Source organism: Balaenoptera physalus (genome assembly GCF_965194825.1).
Source record: "Balaenoptera physalus genome assembly, chromosome: 5".
Lineage (NCBI taxonomy): Eukaryota > Metazoa > Chordata > Mammalia > Artiodactyla > Balaenopteridae > Balaenoptera > Balaenoptera physalus.
This window is the reverse complement of record NC_138884.1, coordinates 98,226,754-98,250,156: the sequence shown is the minus strand read 5'-3', so window position 1 is coordinate 98,250,156 and position 23,403 is coordinate 98,226,754. Positions and strand designations below refer to the sequence as shown.

General features: G+C 47.5%; 1 protein-coding gene across 1 annotated transcript in view; it reads right to left on the bottom strand.

Moving 5' to 3' along the window:
* LOC309662126 (uncharacterized protein) overlaps positions 1-19,321 on the bottom strand; it is a 118,019-nt gene extending 98,698 nt beyond the window's left edge. The window contains exon 1 of the mRNA XM_082464584.1: positions 16,514-19,321. The gene's annotated coding sequence lies outside the window, so the exon portion shown is untranslated. The remainder of the gene's footprint in view (positions 1-16,513) is intronic.
* Between the last annotated feature and the right edge of the window lie 4,082 nt (positions 19,322-23,403).

Below are 23,403 nucleotides of genomic sequence, written 5' to 3'. Positions count from 1 at the left end.
GAAGGTGGATTCTTAACCACTGGACCACCAGGGAAGTCCCACTCCCCCAGCTACTTCCAGTTTCTTCTGGATCCTTCCATAGATATTCAAAAACATATACAAGCATATACATATAGGCTTAGGAAGGTGCATAACAATGTTTGTAGTATGCTACCCTTGGCATAAAAAAGTTATAAGGAACATATACAAGTTTCAATTAGTAATATATGTTGAAGATTTTCCTTCTTTTTTTTTTGTTTTAAATGGCTGCTTGGTATTAATTGTGAAACTTTAGAAGCATTCCATTAAAATCAGAAATAAGACAAGAATGCCCACTTCCAACCAACTAACTATTCAATATTTTACTGGAGCTCCTTGCCGAAACAATGAGCAGTATAATAATTGGAAGGAAAAAGACAAAACTCTTTTCATTTGCAGGTAGAATGATCATCTGTGTAGAAACCCCAAGAAAAACCCCAAGAAAATCCACTGTCAAATTATTAGAATGTATAAATGAGTTTAACAAGGTTGCTTCATGCAGTCAACATTTTAAAAATGAATTTTTTTATAAAGACCAATAACTAATTCAAAATTTTAATTGGAAAACAAAATCTCATTCATAGCACCCTGGGTCAGATCACCATGAGAAACAAAGAGAAAAGAATATGGTGCTGGCAGGCTCCAATTGGGAAAATGCCAATAAAGGATTTTTTATCGGGTTTCTTCATGTACCCGTGCCTTGGCCAATGATGCTGGCGGTGGGGCGATTGGGGGAAGATGGGGTCTGTGATTGACAGTCTATGGTATATTACACATGGCTGAGGCAAGGAAGAAGCAATTCTCTCAAAATGGATGGGAAGCTTCAGTACCAAAAGCATTTTTTATCTGCCACCCGTCTGTCTCCCCAGCAAACTGAGCTCCTTAAGGGCAAAGGAAGTGTTTTATTGTTCCTGCAGTTCCTGAGCTTAGTGCTGTGCCTTACATGTCACAGAGCTTCAGTAAATGACCAAAGAATGAGCGAGTGAGTGAGTGGAAGCCAGGACCTGCCAGCCTGAAGCATCTTCTCTCCCCAAGGCCACTTGGAATCCCACAGTTTGAGACAGAAGTCCCTCCCCAACCAGGCCCCAAATGAGTGAATGGGAAAGGAGAGAAGTAGCAGTTGACTACTTTCCTCATCGATGGGACCCCTTTGGAGGACAAATGTGACCATCACCTAAAGCACCGTGCAGGGGGGTCACTGCTCAGAACTCTGTTCCCATTGAGCTTGGCCGCCTCCAGCAAGGCTACTGGTTTCTGGGAGTGTGGGGCCCTGTGCTCTTGGGAAATAAGGACAATCTTTCCTCCTGCCCAGCAATTTTTGGGGAGAGAGGGGGAACTGATTCTCTTTCATTTTGTGGCCTGGGGGAATAAGTGATCCAGCTTTTTAGTGCCCCTCAGTCCTGTGCTCTTCTTCTTTTTTTTTTTTTTTGTATTGGAGTATAGTTGATTAACAATGTTGTGTTAGTTTCAAGTGTACAGCAAAGTGATTCAGTTATACATATACATGTATCTGTTCTTTTTCAAATTCTTTTCCTATTTAGGTTATTACAGAGTATTGAGCAGAGTTCCCTGTGCTATATAGTATGTCAGCTATCACTAGGTAGGCACACATGAGAAAGAAGGAAAGAAAGAAAGAAAGAAAGAAAGAAAGAAAGAAAGAAAGAAAGAAAGAAAGAAAGAAAGAGAGAGAGAGAGAGAGAGAGAGAGAGGGAGGGAGGGAGGGAGGGAGGGAGGGAGGGAGGAAGGAAGGAAGGAAGGAAGGAAGGAAGAAAGGAAGAAAGGAAAAGGAGACAAAAATTAACATTTGAATATGCCAAATTGGAGGAATCTTTTTGGAGCAGGGAATGCTAACGTGTTTGCCCCAGCCATCCCTCTGCCTTAACACCTCATTGTCTTCTTCCAATGCCTGTGCTCCCTGGAGAAGCCTTCCAAGACTATCCGCTCTAGACTCTGAACTCCTATAGCACTGTCATGAATATCTGATTCTTTTTTTTCTGCCCCACATTTTTTCCTTTTGGGGACTTTCCTTCCTTCCAGCACTTTGGGATTCTGATGCGCTGTCAAAGGAGGGCCAGGATTCCCCCACTACATGAATGGACATAAAACTCAGGATGACCAATCAGAGTGCCCTGTTCATGGCAGTGATTGGTCCAGGGGTGGGCAAAGGACCAATATGGGTCCTAGGAGAGAGAGGGTCTCCCTCCTTCTGAAGGACCTTGGCTGGAGCTGATGGACATCCCCTTTTCTATGACATGGAAAAACAGTGCCAGAAAATGAGGCCACACAGAAGAAAACAAATCTGAGAGCTGCCCAGAGAAAGTCCTGATGATATCACAAGAGTGCCCTGGATTCAGCCGTACCTGAAGCCAAATGACTACATGACTCTAGCACTTGGGCCAGTAAATTTCCCTTTTGCTTGAACTACTTTGAATTTGGGTTCCTGTCACTTAAACCAAGGGTCCAACCAACTCAGCCTCTAATTTTCAGGACAAGTCGTGTGGCACATATCATGGCAACCAGCAAGGCTGGTTCCTCTGAATGTCCCACATCTTCTCTAGAAAGCCTTGATTCATGTCTGCTCTGTGTCGGGGCAATCAGGCCAGGATCGTGGTTTCTTTCAGCATAAGCCTCTCTTTTTTGGCAGTTTTTTTTTCCATATAGTCAATCGGGCTTTGATGCTAAAATAATTTAAAGGCACATCAAATTGCTGAAGGTCACTTATGCAGAATTTCCAGTGCTTGCTGGCTTTGTCTGTAGCCTTTCCCTACATTGATATACATTTGTCAACACTGTCTCCTTCCTTACCTCTCCATCTAGGCCACAGGTGTGCACAGCCTCACCACCTCTTTCCCTGAATGCCTCCCTCTCAGCCTGATGCCTCATGTGAAGACAGGTCTTGCAGGTTCAGGAGCCCTGCTTGCAAACTCTGTGTAAGGTCCCAGGGGCCCCCGGATTTAAGGCACCACTGGGTGTTCTCTGAAGCTGGAGGTGTTACCTCTTGTCTGCGGTCACAGTTCAAGGAGTTGGGGAACAGGGGTCTCCACCTTACTTAATCACCCCTTTTATCATGCGAGCACTCACTCCAGAGCCCATCATGGTTCCCTAGTGCTACCCATAGAAACTGCCCCAATTAGGCTAACTTCCTTCCTGCATATTCTCTCTCCACACTCCAGACTGGGTGGCTGACCCACTCCCTGCCTCGTAAAAATGCCAAACTCTTTCTCCTCTTAAGGTTTCTGTACCTGATGCCCTCCCTGTCTAAAATACCCTTCTTTCTTCTTCCTCCCACCTCCAATCCTATAAAGCCCACTTTAAGTTCCACCTCTTCCATACAGCCCTCCCTGATTCTTTCTGAGTCTCCTTACCTACAATTTACCCTTTTTCTGTATAATAGTTGTTCCATAATCAGAACAACACAGCTATCATCTAATTGTGGCACGTTGCGGGATTTGACTCCATCCATCCTGCCTCCTAACTGGATTATATGCTCCCTGACGGTAAGGACCATCACTTGCCCGTCTTTTATTTCCCTCCCTCCATCTCAGCATCCGGCAGGAGATAGTTTCTTATACTTACCTGATCATAAGCATCACTTTGGGAATCTGTTTTAGAAATACAGATACCATGACTTGTCTCCCGGAGACGCTGACTTAGTAGGCTTGGGGTAAGATGCTGGGACCTGGATTTTCAAAAGTACCATGATATAGGCTTTCAATGAGGCAAGTTTAGAAAACAAGGCATTAGAGTGAGCATATTGCCAACACCCAGATCAAGACATATCTGACAAACTCAAGTGTTTTTATGAAAACAAAGTACAGGATATTTGAAATGTATGTGCGTTTGGAAATCCCAGGGCGTGAGGTTCTCCTGCACGTGGTGATGTCACCCCACTTTGGAGGTTATACAGTGTGCTGGCTGAGAGAATGGGCTTGGCGGTGACAAAGGTTTGAATCTGCCTCAGCCACTCATAATGAGACTTCGGACAATATATCTAACCTCTCTGAGTCTGTTTTCTCATCTGTTGATTGAAAAGAACAATGAAAGCCACTTCCCAGGATTTCTGTGAGAATGAAACAAGGTCTTATGCAAAAGAACTCAACTCCATGCCTGGCACAGAGTAAATATCTGTTACGTATTTGTAGCAAGTACAAGTACTGAAGCTGGGACATCTGCCAGGCTGGAGGCGGTTGCAGGAAACACTTTGTTGGTGGGGCACATTCTCCACTCCTTTTTTTGTTTGTTTTCGTGGGGGAACTCTTAGTCCTAATACCAGTGCTTTACCCCCTACTAGAGGGGGTGCAGGGAGCCGCAACAGCATGAAGTGACGGAAAGGAAGACTGAGAAGTTGTACTCTATTTATTTTGCAACAGTAACATACATACGCAATAGTAATATTATGCTCCCAGCTTTGTATCCTTGCTGAGTTAGAGAACCTTTTCCTTCCTCAATCCATATTTATGCAGCATCACAACTGGAAAGAATTGCTCGTCTTTGGGCACTGTGTGTCCCCTTGGCCTACCTTTGATCACAGGAGATTAGGAGGCAGCTATGGCTAGAGGACAGAAAGCCTGATCTTCTCTGCTCCTGATGCCAGAGGAAAAACTATGACCAAGACCTGGCCCGGGCCAGGCTAGTCAGGCTACCAGGTGGTATCATTTAAGACAGAAAAACTCAGGCTGTGAAAACGTACTGACTGTGTCTTATACGAGGCAGGGGGGACAAGACTGCATCCCAGTGTGTAGGATGGGGTTTCTCTTCCAAGCAATAGGTTAATTGGTCAATGGATCCATGAGTCAATGGATCAATAGGCTTTTTCCTACAAGCAATAGTTTACCAATCATTTTGGGCCAGGAAAAGGACACGGTCTTAGTCTAGAGAGCAGGAAACTTTCCTCTTCTCTTAGGGGCCAAAGGGCAGTTAGACCTATACGGCGATGGGAGAAGACACCTGGGAAGTGACATTCTGAGGGAAGTTCCCGGAGCCATTTTGGGAACAGGAGTGCCATGGTCCCATGTCACCTGGAGTTCTGCCAAGGAGGTGGGGATGCCGAGCTCAGGCAGTGGTCATAAAGCCCTCTCTGGTTTATGACTCTGTTGCCCTAAAGCTCAACAAAACCTTACAAGAAGAATTTGGTGGTGGGAAAAATTTAGCAGAGAATTATCCCCTCTTATTCTAGGGGTCTTAGCAGCAGCCACCAACAGAGAAGCTGGTGGGGGGAACCAAAGAGGCCTTCCTGGAGGAGGTGGTACTGGGCTGGCTTGTCAATCAGCTTATGTCACTGAGCCAAATGCTTGTAATTGGCTTTGGAGGTCACCATTGACCCCACAGTCCATCTCATGATCCTCAGAATTGACCTCCCAGTGCCTCACCAGGATAATTTCAGGGTCCAGAAATTCTGACTCCCAACCCCCTCATATCTGCTGTTGACTGGATCTCCCTGCCCTCCTCATGCAGGGCCATTTCCCTGGCCTTGGCTTCCCCTTTGGCAAAACTGCATTCTCCCTCCACAAGCCCTGACACACGCTCAGAAAAGACAGGGTTCTTGTGGGTCCAGCCTGCCAGGGGCAAGGTTTGCCAGAGCTATACTGGAGCCAAGCGGTGACCCGTGAGTGAGCAATGGGACTGCACTGGACCCAGTTCCAGGCTGGAAGGTGAGGCAGCCTCCCAGCGATTTCCTCTAACCTCAGAAGCGAGTCAGTAGCTGGCAGTTCACATGAGGTCCCCCTGACATCTCTGGTCAGGAATGCAGCTTGCTGGGGATTCTGAAGGAAAGAGCAGGGGGGGAAGTGATGAGCAGGCAGGACCATCAGCGTGCGCCCAGGGACCTCTGTCTGCCTTAGCGAGTGAAGGATCTGCCCTCAGCCGGCTCTCAGCTGAGCATCCTGGGGCTCATGTACGGGTGGACATGGGCCTTCCAGGACCCTTTGACCACCTGAGTCCTGGCAGAGCGAGGCTCTGGCACCCCAACTTTGTTTTTAACTTCATAAGTCCTTGAATCTGACAATAGGGGGAGGAAATGGTGGCTGAAGGCAGATCCATACTTGCAGTTTTGCTGGCTGTGCCAATGTTTATAGTTTGCAAACATTAGGTAAAAGGATCCAAGGATGGGATAGGGGAGGGGTGGCTTGGCTCAATTTGCACGGGGCGCTCTGGATTTTGATCCTGTACTGGCTGGGAATATATTCATCCCACTGGGGGCTTGAGGGCACAAGAATAGTACTTCTTCAACTTTAATGTGCCTAGGAATTACCAGGGCTCTTGTTAAAATGCAATTGTGTTTCAGTGTTCGGGTGGATCCCAAGTTTCTGCATTTCCAGGAAGCCCCAGCATCAGCGGGACCGCACATTGAGAAGGAAAGGGACAGAAGGCTCTGCAGCTATTGCTATGGGGTCAGGACTTGGAATTTCCAGGAACAGGGTTCCCAATAGCACCCTCATTATAATGAGCAGCTGACTGTCTGCCTGGGCCACTTAGCCCCCACCAGCAGAACCCCTCCCCAAGCTTGGGTACCCAATCCCTTGAGAGACACATAAGATAAATGTTTGGATGGGGTCTTCAGGGGTCATTATTCCCCTTTACCCACTCTGATTTGTCCTATAAGTGTTAGATTCTCCTCTGCAGCTTCCAGGGCTGACCAAACTGGACCAAACTGGACTGAACTGAGAAGAGTAATTGCCTCTTCTAGGCCACTACCCTGACCTAGATCATAGAAGCATGATATGTGTCACAGTGTGATTGTGATGATACACCTATGTAACTGTCACTTCTGCGATCCTTGAGGGCGGGAATAATAAGGCAGTGCCTGGTGCAGATCATATATTTGTTGAATCAGTTATGCGTTATTCTCAATCTCTCTTTCTCAGGAGGCCCCAACCTCACTTCCTCGGAGACATTTCTAGGTTAAATAGCACCAATTTTCTCCAACCTCCACCCTCCCTGTTCAGGGGAGTTGAAGACATTGACTATCAACCTTGGCTCTGTTTTAGAATTAATGGAGGTGTTTTAAAAATACTGACTCTGGGGCTTCCCTGGCGCTGCATTGGTTAAGAATCTGCCTGCCAATGTAGGGGACACGGGTTCGAGCCCTGGTCCAGGAAGATCCCACATGCCGCAGAGCAACTAAGCCTGTGCGCCACAACTACTGAGCCTGCGCTCTAGAGCCCACGTGCTGCAACTACTGAAGCCCACGCACCTAGAGCCCGTGCTCCGCAACAAGAGAAGCCGCTGTAATGAGAAGCCCGTGCACCGCAACGAAGAGTAGCCCCCGCTCGCCACAACCAGAGAGAGCCTGTGCACAGGAACAAAGACCCAATGCAGGCAAAAATAAACAAATTAATTAATTAATTTAAAAATAATACTGACTCTAATCCTCAGAGAGTCTGACTTATTTGATCTGGGCCTGGGCTTCAGGATTTTTAAAAACTCCCCTATGATTCTCACGTGTGGACAAGTTTGAAAACCACCGGAGGCAGGAATTGTAGGTTAACACCCAGCACTTCAGCCTCAAGTGAGAACTGCCATCAGGCCCCTTCTAATCATGGGTCCCCCAGTGCCGGAGAGCAGGCTCTTTCTTACCTTGGGCTTGAAACTAAGCTCCTTCTGATGAAGGGAGGCCTTAGGACTACATAGATCAGGAACTAGTGGCTGGCATAAGACCGACCTGGGTTCAAATCCCAGCTCCACCATTTAACTAGAGGTTTGGCTTGAGGCCATTTTCTCAGTCTCTCTGAGCCTTGGTTTCCTAACCAATAAAATGGGATAATGGTCTATTAGTTTCTACTGGGCAATAAACCATCCCCAAAACTTAGTTGCTGAAAGCACAACATTTAAGCTTTCTCGCAATTCTGTGGGATGGCTGGTCTCTCTTCTGGTCTGGACTGGCTCTGCCAGGGCTGGATGGCCTAGGATGGCCACCCCAGATGTCTGGCAGTTGGCTTGATGTCAGCTGGGGTGATAGAGGTGACTCGGCTGGTGTCTGCATCCCCCATCATCCAGCAGGCTAGCCCAGGCTGGTTCGCATGATGGCGGTCATGGGGTTCTGGAAGCTGCAAGGGAAGGAACCACAATGTACTTTTCATGCCTCTGTTTGCTAATGTTCCGTTGGTCAAGGCTAGGCAAGGCCAGTCCAGAGTCAGTGTGGGAGAAATACCAACATAGCTCACCTTGCTATACCTATGTACATAAAATAAAATAAAATGAAATGAAATATAAAATAAAATAAAAGCCCCATTGGCGCTTCAGCCCCAGCAACTAGGACCTTCCTGGTCTTTTCCTTAGTACTCATGTGCTCATAATGATAATAAAGGTCACAATATATTTTGAGCCCCAGGAGTTAAGTCACTGACAAAAATTTCTTTGATGCGCAGGCCATCATTTTTGTGGCAAATGTTTCCTTGTGGGTTAGGTCATTAATTCATCCCAGTGAAAATTTTAAAATGAGTGCAAATGCCTCCTGCCTTTCTTCCCAGGAGCTTTATCATTCACTGGGAGAGGCATGCAGGTAAATGGAACCCAGAAGCCCACTTGAACTTCAGATTTATGTCTGTCTGCATGTGTTTTCTCTGCTTTTGCCTGTGTCAACCTGCACACAGAAAACCTTCCCCTTCAAAGTTCCACATCAGACAAATGTGTTTGTGAGCAATGGCGATTTTACTGGAGGCTTCACTGAGGAAACCAAAAAAGGGGCACCTGGTACCCATCACAGTCATCAGCTTAAACAGCCCATCTGGATGTTTCTGTTCTTCAAAGCTCCTCCTCTTTTGCTCACTTCCAGGAGAGTTTTATCCTCTTACCTCCCTAACACTTCCCTGGAGCAGCCTGCAGCCTCACTAGCTCCCTTCCCCTCTTCCCAGATTTTCTTGAAGAACTGCCATTCCTCTTTGTCATGCAGAGTAACACAGCTCTCTCTCAGCTCTCCCACATCAAAATATTTCTTCTTCTTCTATTTGCAAAATTAGACCCACCCACCTTAGAAGTCAGGATAGGAACCATCCTGTGCTACTCAACCATGCACTTCCAGATCTTATCCCTTACCTCATCCCAAAGGACTTACTGAGTTATTTATTCTGGTGTTTTCCCCAAGGAGACTTTTATGAGTAAAAATTTTCTCCATCTTCTTACAACCACTTCTAATATCAAGCATTTTGAACTTTGTGCAAGAGCAACAGGAAAGAGTGATACTTTCTAATGAAAGCATGAAGGAAGGCTTCCTGGAGGAGGTGACATTTGAACCAAGCTCTAATGAAACTCCTTCGAGAAAGATAGTTAGTAATTTTAAAACTAATGATTTTAAGATGTGTTCATCCTTCTGATTACTTAGTCTAATTCCTCAGGCCCCTGTTACATCCCTTCATGCAATCCCCCACCCCATCCTGATATTCACTCTTAATTAGAGACTGGACTAAAGGAGTTAACATGAGTTCCTTTTTTAGATAGTTATCAGGAGGGGACAAGAGGCCCAAGTTCTCCCTATTCATGTCATATGAAACATGGAAAAGAATCTTGGCCCTATAGTTTCAATTGCTCCCTTCAAATTGTCTATGTGTCATGGTTACTTTGGTTTTTGTTTGGCAGGGATTTATTGGTGTTTTTCACATGCTTTGGATCTAGACTAATCTTGGCACTTAGATGTCCCCCTGGCCTCACAGAATAAGATGCCTGGAATTGGTCATCAGAACAAGCCAAGGACTGCAAAGAAATTCCTCAGTAATTACTACATTATTTGGTTCTTTGTGTCAAAAATGAATTAGGTGAAAGAATTCATTCATCTCTTACTACACTGAGCGACAGAGGCAATTTTCCTCATAGGACTCAGGGCTAAAGTAGATTGTCTCCTAGACTTCCCTGCCACATTTAGCTGAAACTGAAATTCAGAGGGAAAAGGTCTTCCTTTTGAGAATATCATCTCCTGAAACAAAAACATGAGTTTAACAGTCCACTTGGAAGATGCAAAACTTTAATTTCACAAGGCATTTTGAAAGGTGTGTGTGCACGCGTGTGTTTTTAGGTCTCTTTGAGTTGCAAGATCAAACAACCCAACTGAAAATGGGGGTTTCAGTTGTTCACATAACAGAAAAGTCCGTGGTAGATTACCCTTCAGTCATGGCTAGATCCAGATGATGTTGCATGAGTTTTTTTCCCTCTCGATCACTCAGCTCTACTCTTCTTGTCAGACAAGCTCTTCCCACACGGTGTCATTATGACCGCCAGCAGCTTCAGACTTAATTCTGCCAGCTTCAAAACCCTGGAGAAATAGACGTGCTTTGTTACCAATAGTCTTTGCAAAAGTCTCAGCCTTCTGTCTCAGTAGCCTAAAGGGATATGTCCACCCCTACACCAGTTTTGGTGACTCTGATTGGCCAGGCCTTGATCACACACTCCTCAAGCAAGGTGAGTGAGGCAAACCCCAACCAAACTACAGGGACTAAACTTTGGGGGAGGACTGATTCTCCAAAGAAAAAGTAGATGATATTCCCAGAAAGGGCAATGATTGGGCAAAACCAAGAGATGTGCATTACAATAAAATGCCTACTTAATGGTGAAATTACTAGAATGGGGAAAAAGGAAGGCAGCTGGTAGGGTGCAGGCAAAGAGCAATGGATAGGTCTGTACTAAGCAAATTTAGGTTGGCAGGCCTGATTTTCAAACCAGTTGCATTGACTATTAGTAAAAATGATAATGTCTCAACACCTAGACATTTCTTCCTAAATTTCATCTGAGTGTCCAGTAATGGCTGACATTTATGAAGGTCACTGTCAACCGGGGTTGCTGGTCGATGACAGGCAGCCCGGTAAGCAGGCAGCTGCCCATCAAGACTGAAGGAAAGAGATTCAAAAGCCAAGGCGGAGAGAAGTCGGGAGCTTGGCCTGTGCAGTGCACCATGAGGGAAGGAGGGGAGGGGAGAAACCTCGGCAATTTGTTTTTAATATTTTGCTTGTTCTGGATACCGGGAAAGCTGCATATATTGGCTTCTGACTAATGAAAACAGAGGGGGGGCCAGGCTGGAAACCTGGCCGTGTTTCCGTGCACAATTAGGTTTGTTTGTTTAGGTCTCTTTTTATTTGTTTTCAGATGACTCAGATAGGAATACTGCAGGCCTTTCAAAGCAAAGTGTTCTTTTGTGTATTTTGGGTCCAAGGCTTCGCCAAGTGCAGAAAGCCTTGGCTCCCTGAGGTTATTTTCCTATCCAAGGGTTTTTCAAACTTTCAAGTGGAGCTGGAAGAAGGCTGTTGCAAACCAGGTTATTTTTCTTAGCAGACCCCAGCCTGGGGTTTCAGGGGGCACAGGGATCGCTAACATATAAACACAAAGTTCCCCAAACAGCACACAGGGCACCCATTGTGTGGATCTCCGGCGTGGCCTCCGCTGACAGCTTTACCATCTGCACGCTTGGTCCTCTCTGGAAACCTCTTTGTGAGTCTGCCGCCTTCTCTCCAGACGACCGAGTCCAGCGATGGACTCTTCCTTTGGAATCTCTCTCTGCCTATAAACTGTTCAGCTTTCGAGCCTTCCCACTTTCACTGCCGCGGGTTGGGGTCTGACACCTCCAATGAAATGCAGAGATATTTACCATCTGGGAAGCTGCCGAGCACCTGGCTGGGTTCCTCTGCGTAAGGCGAGCGACTCCGCGGAGACGGATTGCTCCTGGTCAGTTGAACCCACATCCAAGGCATTGGGAAGAGCCTTTGGAGGCGCTGGGCAGTAGCCTTTCCCCTCCCCTTTGAGCAAGATGCAAACCAGACGACGGCGAGGACCACTCCAGGGTCCCTTCTTGGAGGCTTCTTCCCAGTAGCCCTGCCTCTGTGGGATAAGTCAGAGGACAGGGACAGCCCAAGGAGTCCTGGTTGTTTTCAAATACTAAGAGTTTATGTAGGTGGCAGAAGCAGGTTTCCTAAACTCCTTGGAAGCTAGATCCCAGCCTAAGAACCTGAGAGGCAGTCTCCCCTGCTCGGCTCGCCCATGTTAAATGGAGGAGACCGGCCGGCGTGCTGGTCAGAGAAGCACTTTATACTGAGTCACTGCAGCGAAACTGCTGTTAACCACGATTTGGTTTTTCAATGCTCCTCTCCCTCTGAATGAGTCTGTAAACTCTTCCGCTTTTAAGTCTCTCCTCCTTCAGTGTTTGAAGTTTGAAACCTCGCGAAGCTTTTAGGAGAAAGATTTGTTCTATCGAAATTCACACATCTCAGGAATTTCTTTTCAAACCACTGTCTTCTAGAGCTGTATCCCGGGGCCAAACGAAATTCTGCCCCATCTCCTGCACCTGCTACTGCTCTACTGCTGGGCCATGACAGGAGGCGCTGGGACAATGGCCCTGTGTCTTAGAAGGTGCGGGTGCAAGTAGTTTAGCAGAGAGGTGAGCCCAGGAAGCATGTGAGGGAGAGAGGAGGTGACCCTGGGCAGCTGGAGCTCAGTCCTGCCGGGCACCCTGTGACAGACTGTGTGCAATATGACTCCAATCGTCTCACTGACGGGCAAGGAAGTTGCCCCTGGTGTTGGGGTCTGCTCCTGGTGTGCTAGGTCCCTGGAGCAGAATGCAAGCCACTCTTGGACCCAGAGGATGTCCTCAGGAGGAGAGAGACATGAAGCCCCAGGCCAGCGTGGAACTCTCTGGAGATCACTTCCGGGGTAGGGTGAGGGGCTATGGAAGGGGCACCAGCCGTGTCTACAGCATCTGCTGTACCCTAAGGTGACATAAGGAAGGGCACAGTCATCAGAAAGAGACGGGACTATTCTCCCTGGACTGTGTTTACTAAGTCAGGGAAGTGGGCGAATATGAATACCTGTTAACACTAGGAGAAACAACAAGGGCTGAAAAGCAAAAGGCTTTGATTCCACTCTCAGTTTGCTGTTCATCCATTTACTTAGCAGATATTTACAGCTGGCCCACCTGTGTCAGGCTGTGTGCTTGGTGCTGGGGTTCAGTGGGGAGCAAGCCAAGCTCTGGCTCTGCCTTGGAAGACCGCAGTCTAGTGGCGGGAGCAGACAAGCAAGGCGTTAATGCAAGTGAGTGTGGCAGCAGGCCGGAGGGGCCCCTCGTCTCGGCTGGTAGGGTCAGGTGTCCCTTCCTTGAGAAGGGAGGGGAAGAGTATTCCAGCGAGAAGGAGCAGAATGTGAGAATGCCTGGAGGCACCAGTGCACATGTACAGAGTCGGGGCTGTTCTCTAGTCGGTGGTGAGTGGCAGTGATACGTGATAAAGATGGATGCCAACAAAGACCTGATCGTACAAGACCTTGGCGGCCACCTCACAGCGTTTACGCTGTATACCAGAGCAATGGGGAATGGCCTGGTATTATTGTTATTGTTATTATTTAGTTAACATTTATCAATACTTATCTGTTTCATTGCCTCTTGAATCCCACCTCTTCCTTCTGCGTTCAATTCCTTTCTTCCTGAAGACCGTCTTTTAGTAGCTCTTCACTGACGACTGTGAGTGGTGAACTCACTCAGTCAAGGGTGGATCCAGTTCTCTTGGAGCCTGGAGCTTATGCAGTTTGGGGTCCTTCTTTAAGAGAAACAATGCCAACTATAAATACAAAGCTAAGGGGCTTCCCTGGTGGTGCAGTGGTTGAGAATCTGCCTACCAATGCAGGGGACGCGGGTTCGAGCCCTGGTTCGGGAAGATCCCACATGCCGCAGAGCAACAAAGCCCATGCGCCACAACTACTGAGCCTGTGCTCTAGAGCCCGCGAGCCACAACTACTGAGCCCACGTGCCACAGCTACTGAAGCCCGAGCACCTAGAGCCCGTGCTCCGCAACAAGAGAAGCCACCGCAATGAGAAGCCCGCGCACCGCAACGAAGAGTAGCCCCCGTTCGCCGCAACTAGAGAAAGCCCGTGTGCAGCAACGAAGACCCAATGCAGCCAAAAATAAAAATTAATTAATAAAAACAAAAAAAGGAAGAAAAGAACCTACTGAATAGCACAGGGAACTCTATTCAGTACTCTGTAATGACCTATATGGGAATAGAATCTAAAAAAGAGTGGAAATATGTGTATGTATAACTGACTCACTTTGCTGTACAGCAGAAACTAACACAACATTGTAAATCAACTACACTGCAATAAAAAATTTTTTTTTAAGAAGCACACTTAAAAAAAAAGAAAGTAAATATTGACAAGAAAAGAAATCTCCACAGAGTTTAGAAAGCTGACAAATAAGACAAACAGTACAAAATCCAGAAAAATAACTTTTTTATTAATTACCTATAATATTTTCTAACTTCTCCTCATGATGGTGGCATTGGAAAGACCATAAGCCTTTTGGGGTTTGAGTAGGAGGAAGATGAGTTCGCCTACATTTATTTTGGGTTTCATGGGATATGTTAGGTGGTTTGAAGTCATTTCCGTGTATAATTTAGTTATTACGGGGCGTACAGATTTTGGAATGTCTTCCAGAAATACTCCTACCATCCAAATGCTGCCTTGCCTGGCACACAGTGTCAGAGGTTGGATGGAGATGCAAAAAATCCTACAATGCCCGGCACCAAAAATATGTGGATGGCTGAGAAACAAGGTTTAAGATGTATAGAGCCATATATAATTTTCTAGTCTGTGGAAAATTCTCCTGACATCAGAAATGTAGAGGATTCATTCTTATCCAATATCTAATCAAAATGGAAGTTTTCTTCCATTAAGAATATATTTTATAATACAGTGTATACAATTATAAATATACTACATATTTACACCCCGTATGTGAAAGAAATTTTGTAGAAGTTTTCCCAAAGTTGACAACAATCCTAAATATTTACATGACACTACCAAAAAAAGAGTTGTAAAGCTGAAAGAAAAAAATTTAAATTATCAATAATGGAAAACAAATTTGGTTAATCATGTTAGAGGGGAAAATGTATTGTCTTTCTGGTCTATCTATAGAAAATGATATTACAAAATCACACATGAAGAGGTGATTAAAGACTATGTAGCTAAAAATGGAATAAATCTACATGCAATATGGTATCCTGGATTGGATCCTGGAAAAGAGAAAGGACGTAAATAGAAAACTGGTGAAATAGGTGAGTAAATGGGTGGATACAATCACATGATTATTGATGATGCACAAATTCCAGGATGCCAGGATGCCAATGAAGCAGGTATTTGAATATTTGGATTTCCAAGGGCCAAAGCTAAAGCCAGAGCTGAAGAGCAGATATTAGCCAAATATGGAGGCCAAAGTTGCACTTTGTTGCATCTCTTGATAAAACCCAGCCCCTTACCATGAGGGTCCATTCAAGGTCAAATGATCACTCCCAGGACAGCCATGGCATCAACTCATGTGCCAACCACATGCACTAACCACTCATGTGCTAGCTGCCCTCGTTTTCAGTGTCCCTTTTTGGTTTGGACAGGAGGACATTTATCTTTCTTTCTTATCAACTCAGTTATGTATTTAAATTTCTAGGTGTTTTTACATATATATATGGATTTCCAAGTTAGTTTAGCTCATCAGTTTGCTGGGCTGATTTTCAGCAGGAGAGTGGCACGGTCAACTGGATGATTTATCAGTAGAAGGTAATTCTGGCTACAGTGTGGAGAATGGATTTCAGGTTTCAGGTGTGGGGTAAAACAAAGACAGAAAGAGCTGATTTAATTCCATTGCAGAGATGATAAATGGCAATTTGAATAAGAGGAATCAGAGCAGAGAAGGACAGAAGTGGATGTATTGAGACATTTAGAGGCAAAGGAACAGAACTTGGCGGTAAAGTAGCTTTGAAGGCGGCGGGGGAAGGATGGGGAGTCTAAGATGCGCCCGGTGTGTGTGGGGAGCGGGGAGCAGCTGGGTGGATGGTGCTGCTGTTTCTTGAAGTAGAAACAGAAGAGGAGGAGGAGGAGAAGCCCTGGGAGGAAGACAAGGAGTTCAACGGTGAACGTGCCAAGTTTTAGATGCCTGTGTAGCATCCAAGTGGACATCACCAATTCGCAGAATGAAATACAGGTCGGAAGCTCAGGAGAGAGATCTGATCGACCTGGACGTGTGGATTTGGGACTTGCAGTGGACGTTAACTGTATACAAAGTGTTTAGAAGGTAGCCTGGTACACAGCAAGCACTGTGTGACGCTGACCTGTCACTAACGGTCACTGGAGTAGAGGAGACAGGCGTCGATGAAACCAATACAAATGTACAACTGTGCTGAGCTGATGCAGAGAAATACATGATGTCAGGAAGCCTGTAACGGGGGAATCTGACATAATCAGGAGAGTCGGGGAGGGCTTCCTTGAGGAAGTGGCACTTGACCAGAGACCTGAAGGATGAATAGAAGACATTAGGTAACAAGGGGAAGAATGAACGTTCCAGGCTGAGGGAACAGCATGTGCAAAGCTCTGTGGAGAAGGGATTGCAGGCACATGTAAGAAGTTAACTCTCATTACGGCTGAGGAACACCAGGGAAGCCTGTGTCTCAGGAAAGGCCTGTCACCTCTCTGGGAGAATAGACGAAGCAATTTACAGGGTCCTCCTTTTACATAGTCTCACATTCTGGAGTTTGGTGATACTCTTCTTTTCTTTTTTTTTTTAAATTTTCAAGATAGTACTGGTGGTGACATGTTCAGAGGAACTTCTCTAATAATAAACTGTAGAAATGATCCCTGAAAATATAGTCTTTGTGACCCTTTTAACTTCTCATTTTTGTAAAAAGAATTCTATAGAAAAATTGCAAGAATAGAATAATGAACTCCTATAAATCTCCACTAGGATTCACCAATTATTAAAATTTTGCCATATTTGCTTTCTCTATCATCCACCTACCTATTAATCAATACATTGTACATACATATATAATATCCATATCTAATTATAATACATATTATTGCCGAGCCATTTAAGAGTATGTTACAGACAACACAACCTTCATCCTTAAACACTTCAGCATGCATTTCCTAAGAATGAGAGCATTCTCTTACATGACCATAGTACAATGATCAAATTCAGGACTGGCTCTGCAATCCAGAGTCCTATGCTCTCCTTAAGTGTCAAGGGCCTTCAACAGCAAACCTATACTGAGCACCTGTTGTGTGCAAGGTGCCATCCTCTGTACTGAGTGTTCAGACTGGTATGAGAAGCAAATCAATAGGCAGATATCTACACTGAAACTTGGAAAGAGCAATGGCAGATGCAAGCAGGAGTGCCAGGGGAATGTAGAGAAAGGAAATCTGGGCAGAGACATCTAGCTGTCTATCCCATATCCAGCTTCCTCTTCTTCCTCACTAACTGGGCCTTTGTACTACTAGGGTTTCCAATGTACCCAACTCAAAAACTACATTCTCCAATTCCTCTTTTGAGAGACCAAAGATGTATAAGCAGAAGTCATTGGTTAGAGCTTCTGGGAAAACTTATTAAAACAGCCTAGCCACCTGGGAGGCACACACTTTGGCTCTTGACCCTTCTTCCTTCCTGCTGCTAGGAATATCATTGTGATAACTAGAGCTGCAGCAGCCATCTTGCAGCCATGAGGAGGTATTAAATAGGGAAGTGAATGTTAGGAATGATGGAGCAGAAAGACACAAGGATCCTGGGTCGTTGGTGATAAAGTGGAGCCACCATACCAACCCTGAATTGCCTACTCCAAACTCTTTAAGAGGGAGGAATTAACTATCTCATTTAAGCCATTAATTGGGGTGTCTGTTACGTATTATAGCTGCGTGTAGTCCTAGCTAATAAATCACCTGATACACTCTTGGAGATCCAGGGACAATTTGCTGCAGATTATGAAGGATAAGTAGGAAAGAATTCGGTAAAAGGGTAGGAGGAGGTTCCAGAGTACAGATTTTAGCTTAAGAGTAGCAGAGGCCACTGAAAAGATTTGAGGAGAGTCTCGGTATTGAATTTTAGCTTTAGGAAGCAATTTAGGTTTTGATAGCTACACTTAAAGGAGGGGAAAGAATGGAGTCAGGAAAACTAGTATGAGAGTTGATGTGACAGTCTCTGCAAGGAATGAAATGATCCTGAAATAATGCAGTACAACAGTGCTAAAAAAAAAATAGCAAGTGCTCTACTCTCAGCAAGACTTGGGGTCCCATCTGGGCTTTGCAACTTATTAGCTATATGACCCTGAGCAAATGACTTCTCAATGCCTCAGTCTCTTCCTATCTCCATGAGATTGTTAAGAGAATCAATGAGGCCATGCATGCACAATGCTTAGAGCAGTACCTGGCACCCACTAAATTGTTGCTGAGTCTGTGGCAGTGAAAGACAGATTCTAGGCAATAATGTAGAAGAAGATGGAATCAACAGAATGCTGACACCAGTTGGATGGTAGGAGGGGTGAGCAAGAGAGAGAAAGGAATTAAAAAGACTTCTGTGGAAGAACCAATCTGGGGAGAAAGACAATGATTCCAGTTTCGGATCTGCAGAGTTGGTGTTCTCTCTGGCTGTCCACATGGAGATGACCAGAGTTCACCTGCGTGGGTAGGTGTGGAGCCAGGCAAGGATCTGAGCTGGAGCTGGGATGGGGGATGAGATCACAGCCCACAGGTGAGTGGGTAGAATGAAAAGAGAAGAAGGCCAAGAGGGAGGAGCCCTGTGGCTGGTGCTGGTGGACAAAAAGGAGTCATCAAGGAAACTGAAGAAGACTGGGTTCACGGTCACAGGAAAAGCAGAAGGAGTGTCCCAGGAAATTCAAAGGAGAGAAAATTTGCACAAAGAAGCGTCAGTAGTCCTAAGTGTGGCAGAGCTATCAAATAAGGTCTGAGAATTGGGCTTGCTGTTGAGCAGCAAAGAAGTCACTGGGGCCCCAGGGTTGTTAACTGAGGGTCAGCAGGGCCATCAGAACTCAGGGTGATGATGGGGCTGGAAGGCAGAGTGTGGTCAGTGGAGCTGTAAAGGAGAGTGAACGATCGGGGAGAGGGTTTGCGTGAAGGTGAGGAAAGAGTTATGCTGTAGTAGGAACTAATAAAGAGAAGAAAATGCAAGGAAAGTAAGATGCTAGAAAGAGCCTTAGGAAGATGAGAAGTGGGGGCTTGATGTCTGTGAGAGGACCCAAAGCTGGGCCAGGGTCTTTGCCCCACGCCCAGAGGGTGGAAAATGGCCCACCGCGGGGCTGGGAAGCCCGAGTGCCCTGCAGGGATGGGCTGGGAGATTGTGGGGAGAATCTCCAGTCTGAGCTTCTGTGGACAGAGGAGGGCAGAGAGAGAGGGGTGCAGGGAGACGGAGAAGAAGGTGGACACTAGTGACCTGAACTTCCCCTGTGGGAGGACCGGTGCCACCAGCCCCTTGACAAGCATCCTCCCTGGGACCCTGTTCCGCCCGGGGAGCACCTGAGATTCAGGGACTCAAGGACCGCCTGGGGCCCGGACGCGCGTGTGAGCCCACGGTGGCACCTTCATCACCAAGTTCCACCGTGCGACGCACAAGACAGTGGAGCCGCCACAGAAGACACGGGGATGCGGCCCGGGACGGAGGAGGGACTGAAGTGATTTCGAAGGCAGATGCGTTAGAGGGGCCGGGCTTGAGCAGCGGAGTCGGACACCAGGGAGGGAATCGCTGCGGGAAGCGGGACCGCAGGCCACGCCCCAGCCCTGAGGTTCCCGGCGGCGAAGCAGCTCCCGCGGCGCCCGGGGCCTGCGAGCGCACCCGGGAGGGGGCAGCAGCGCCCCGCGAAAGCCGAGCTCCCAGGCCGGCGGGCTGGGGAGGAAAGCCGCTGCTCCCCGCAGGTGGACGGGGGCAACCGTGGACCGGGCCAGGCCGGGGCAGCGCCCCTCGGCACCCCCAGACGCCCCCCGCCGGCCGGCCCGCTGCCTCTGCTGCGCCCGCACGGGCCTGAGCATTCCTCCTGGGCCTCTGCCCCTTGGGGGCAACCTGCCGAAGCTGTACCCCTGACTGTGCGCAGAGCGCTCAGCAATCAGGGTCACCAGTGTCGACCTTCCTCTGCATCTCTCCCCCAGCTCCCTCTCTGTCCACGGAAGCTCAGACTGGAGATTCTCCCCACAATCTCCCAGCCCATCCCCGCGGGGCACTCCGGCTTCCCAGCCCCGCGGTGGGCCATTTTCCACCCTCTGGGCGTGGGGCAAAGACCCTGGCCCAGCTTTGGGTCCTCTCACGGACATCGAGTCTGCACTTCTCATCTTCCTAAGGCTCCTTCCTGCATCTTACTTCCCTTCTGTTTTCTTCTCCTTATTAGCGCCCACTACTGCATAGCTCCCTCCTCCCCTCCCACGGGGCCAGCCCCAGTCCTGGTTCCCACCTTATGAAGCAGAGACCCCACCTCTTGCTTGGGCCACTCTCCACCAGGCCCTGCTGTTCTGTGTGCTGTGAGCCAGGTGGCCTGCAGCTGTGCCAGGAAGGCCCATGCAGAGCCCACCATGTAAGAGGGGCCTGGGCTGGTCCTCAAGGCTCGCTGGCTACTCGCCAGGCCTGGGAGCCCAGACTAGCCCTGACGTCCTGAGACTCAGAGTAGCCAGTTGCACAAATATAACTCACCACATATCGGATGTGAAGGGAAAACAGAGTAGCATTATTTTGCTTAGAACTAATCTGGTCTTTTTCCTCTGAGCCACACCCACTAGTTAGTGGGATGGGGAGGAAAAACTAAATGTCAATCCAGTTAAACTTTGAGCTGATATTTTAAACCCTTCGGATAATGTTTGGCCTTTAGGAAAAACACTCTGTGTCTTTGATAGCCCCTGCTCCCTCTGTCTCCCCACACTAGAGGCCCCAGAGTATGGAGCGAGGGGGGCTTTCTCCCCTCATGGCACCAGGGGCAGTGAGTTCTTTGTTCTCATGAAGGCCCCTGGATGTGTGCTGTCCATTGGTCTTTGCGGAGACTTTTTTTTTTTGGGGGGGTGTTGGGTCCTATTTGACCTCCTGGCCCCCAGTACTCAAGGTGTGACCCGTTCTTCCAGCCCAGGTAGCGCTCCCAATGATGATTTGGTGTCTCGGTCTCAGTTGGGCTGCAGGCCCAGCTCTTTCCATGGGCTCTCCACTCTGTTAGCTGAGAGGTCACCTTGTCTCCAAACAGAAGGCCCCCTCGGTGGGCCCATTGGCTTCCAGCTCTGCATCTGCCCCCCATGAGACTGAGGGTGGTCCAGGGAAGCTGAACTTCAGGCCTCACTCATGCTGACCATGCAGAGCTCCTTTTCAGTGACTGTTCCCTGGGTTCTAATGGGGGGGCATATGCAGTGGCTTCCTCCCAAAGTCCCAAGGGTGACACTCACTTCTCTAACACCCTCCCTCTGCTGGCCCAGAGGTGGGGACGGGCAGGATGGCCTGGCTCTTCTCGGTCTGTTTACCTCTTCCTCTTTTTTTAAGATTTTCAGGTAGAGAAAAAGGGTGGGCTCTTCTAATACTTCTGTCTCCTCCTTTCTGACTCCCACGAGGCCTAAATGACTGGCGTTGGCATCTTACTGTGTATATGGGAGAACGCCAAGCTTCAGGCTTTCTTTCTTCTTTTTTATTTTCTTTCAGCTATACATATACATATATTCATTCTTTTTTAGATCATTTTCTCATGTAGGTTATCACAGAATACTGAATAGAATCCCCTGTGCTATACAGTAGGTCCTTGGTGGTTATCTATCTTATATATAATAGGCTTTCTCCTGATGTACTAAGAGAGGAGGAAGAAGAATCTGGAAAATCCCTTCTTGAGATAATGGTCTGGTTCCTAAGGCTGGAACTTTCTGCATAATCCTATTCTGAATGACCAAAGACCCAGTACCTGGGTATCTCTCTGGAATTCCTTCTGTAATCAGTAAGAATCTGCACACAGATTTCCCTCCCCACCCCTATGTCCTCTCCCCGCCTCCTCCTCCCCCCTCCTTACTGCACACACAGTCCTCCCTCCTCCTATAAGCAAACAGATATCTAGGGTGAACCTGGGAGAGTGGGAAACAGAAGAGAAACGCCATGTTAGTGCCTTAAAATGGTATCCCTCTTCCCCTCTCTTGTAGCCTAAAGAACTCTGCTCTCATTGGGTCCCAGTTACTTAGCTTTTTTCTTGCTCTTACTGTCCTGTTAAACCCCCAGGTCTCTGTCCCTTCTGCTCACTTCCCCCAAGGGGCTTGTCAGCAGCAGCTCTCCTCCCAGATACCAGCTGGAGATGCTTTAGTTTCCTATCTGCCCTCATCACCCAGAAGCATGCCCCAGTTCCCCCCGCAGCCTCACCTACCATCCTGCACCTGTAGGTAAAGCCCAAAGCTTGGCAGACTTACCATTTGCATGTTACCATTCCTCGGATACACAGGATGCACTTTCCCACCTCCGTGCCATTGCACGTGCTGGGCCCCCGGCCCTAGCTGTCCATCATCTAGCCTTTTGCCAAGGCTCATCTCAATATCATTTCCTGTGTGAAGTCTGTCCTGACTCTGCGAAGTCAGTGCGAGAGTTCTGCCTCCTTTGAGGGCCTGAACTGCTTCGAACCCCTCGTGTCCTGCCCTGTATTGATAGCTAAGTTTATATTTCTCTCCCAACTACACTGAAATCTCTCTGAAGGCAGGAACTGTCTGTCACTCAGTCATGTATCTTCCTCGGGGCTCTGGGTTAAATTGAAAGAAGCATGATTATTGATAAGAATAGCCCTAGACCAAATTTTAAAGTAGGTCCAAAGCATATCAACTCACACAAATAATTTAATTTCTTTAATCTCAGTTTCCTCGTTTGTTAAATAATTGAGTTGGTTTCCATGATGTCTTAAATCATTTTCATCTCCGACAAGCTGTAATTCTGCCCATGCTCTCCTGTGACCTCTGTGTGCGTGTAAGGATGCTCGTGTGTGTGTGTGTGTGTGTGTGTGTGTGTGTGTGTGTGTGGTGGTGGGCAGGCATCACTACCTGGGGAGGCCAGGTGGAGCACTGGAAGAGCACAGGTTTTAGATTAGGACAAACCTGGGTCTAAATCCAGGCTCAGGCGCTCGGCTGCTGGGTGACCTCGGGTGGGCCGGCTTCTCCGAGTTCAATGGAAAATGAGAAGGATCACTCATCCCCTCAGTGCTGAGCGCCGCGTTGGGTTGGCAGCTGGGAATATGGAGTAAATACAGCATATCCCCTCTCTGCAGGAGGCGTGAGTCCATTAGAAGGAGCAAATCCTGAAAACAAGTAAACATAATCAAGTGTGGAAGTTCTCTACAGGAAAATGTCCAGGACACAGCAGGGGCACAAAGGAGGGAGAGATAGATAAGCAGATTCCAGGGATGATCGGGCTGGGAGTGGGACAAGGAAGGCTTCCCTGAGGACGTGAGACAGAAGGGAACGCTCCTGGAACTTTTGGGTGGAGAGAGAGAGAAGCAAGGGGTGCCAGATCCATTACTGTCATCGTGAGCCTCCTCTGACCCAGATTGGTGAGGCCTCGGAAGCTTGGATCCGGAGTGCATTTCCCGAGAGGTGGTCACAGCTGACATTTAGACCACTAGGCTGGGCCCAGATCCTACTGGTCTCACTCCAAGCCCCAGTCC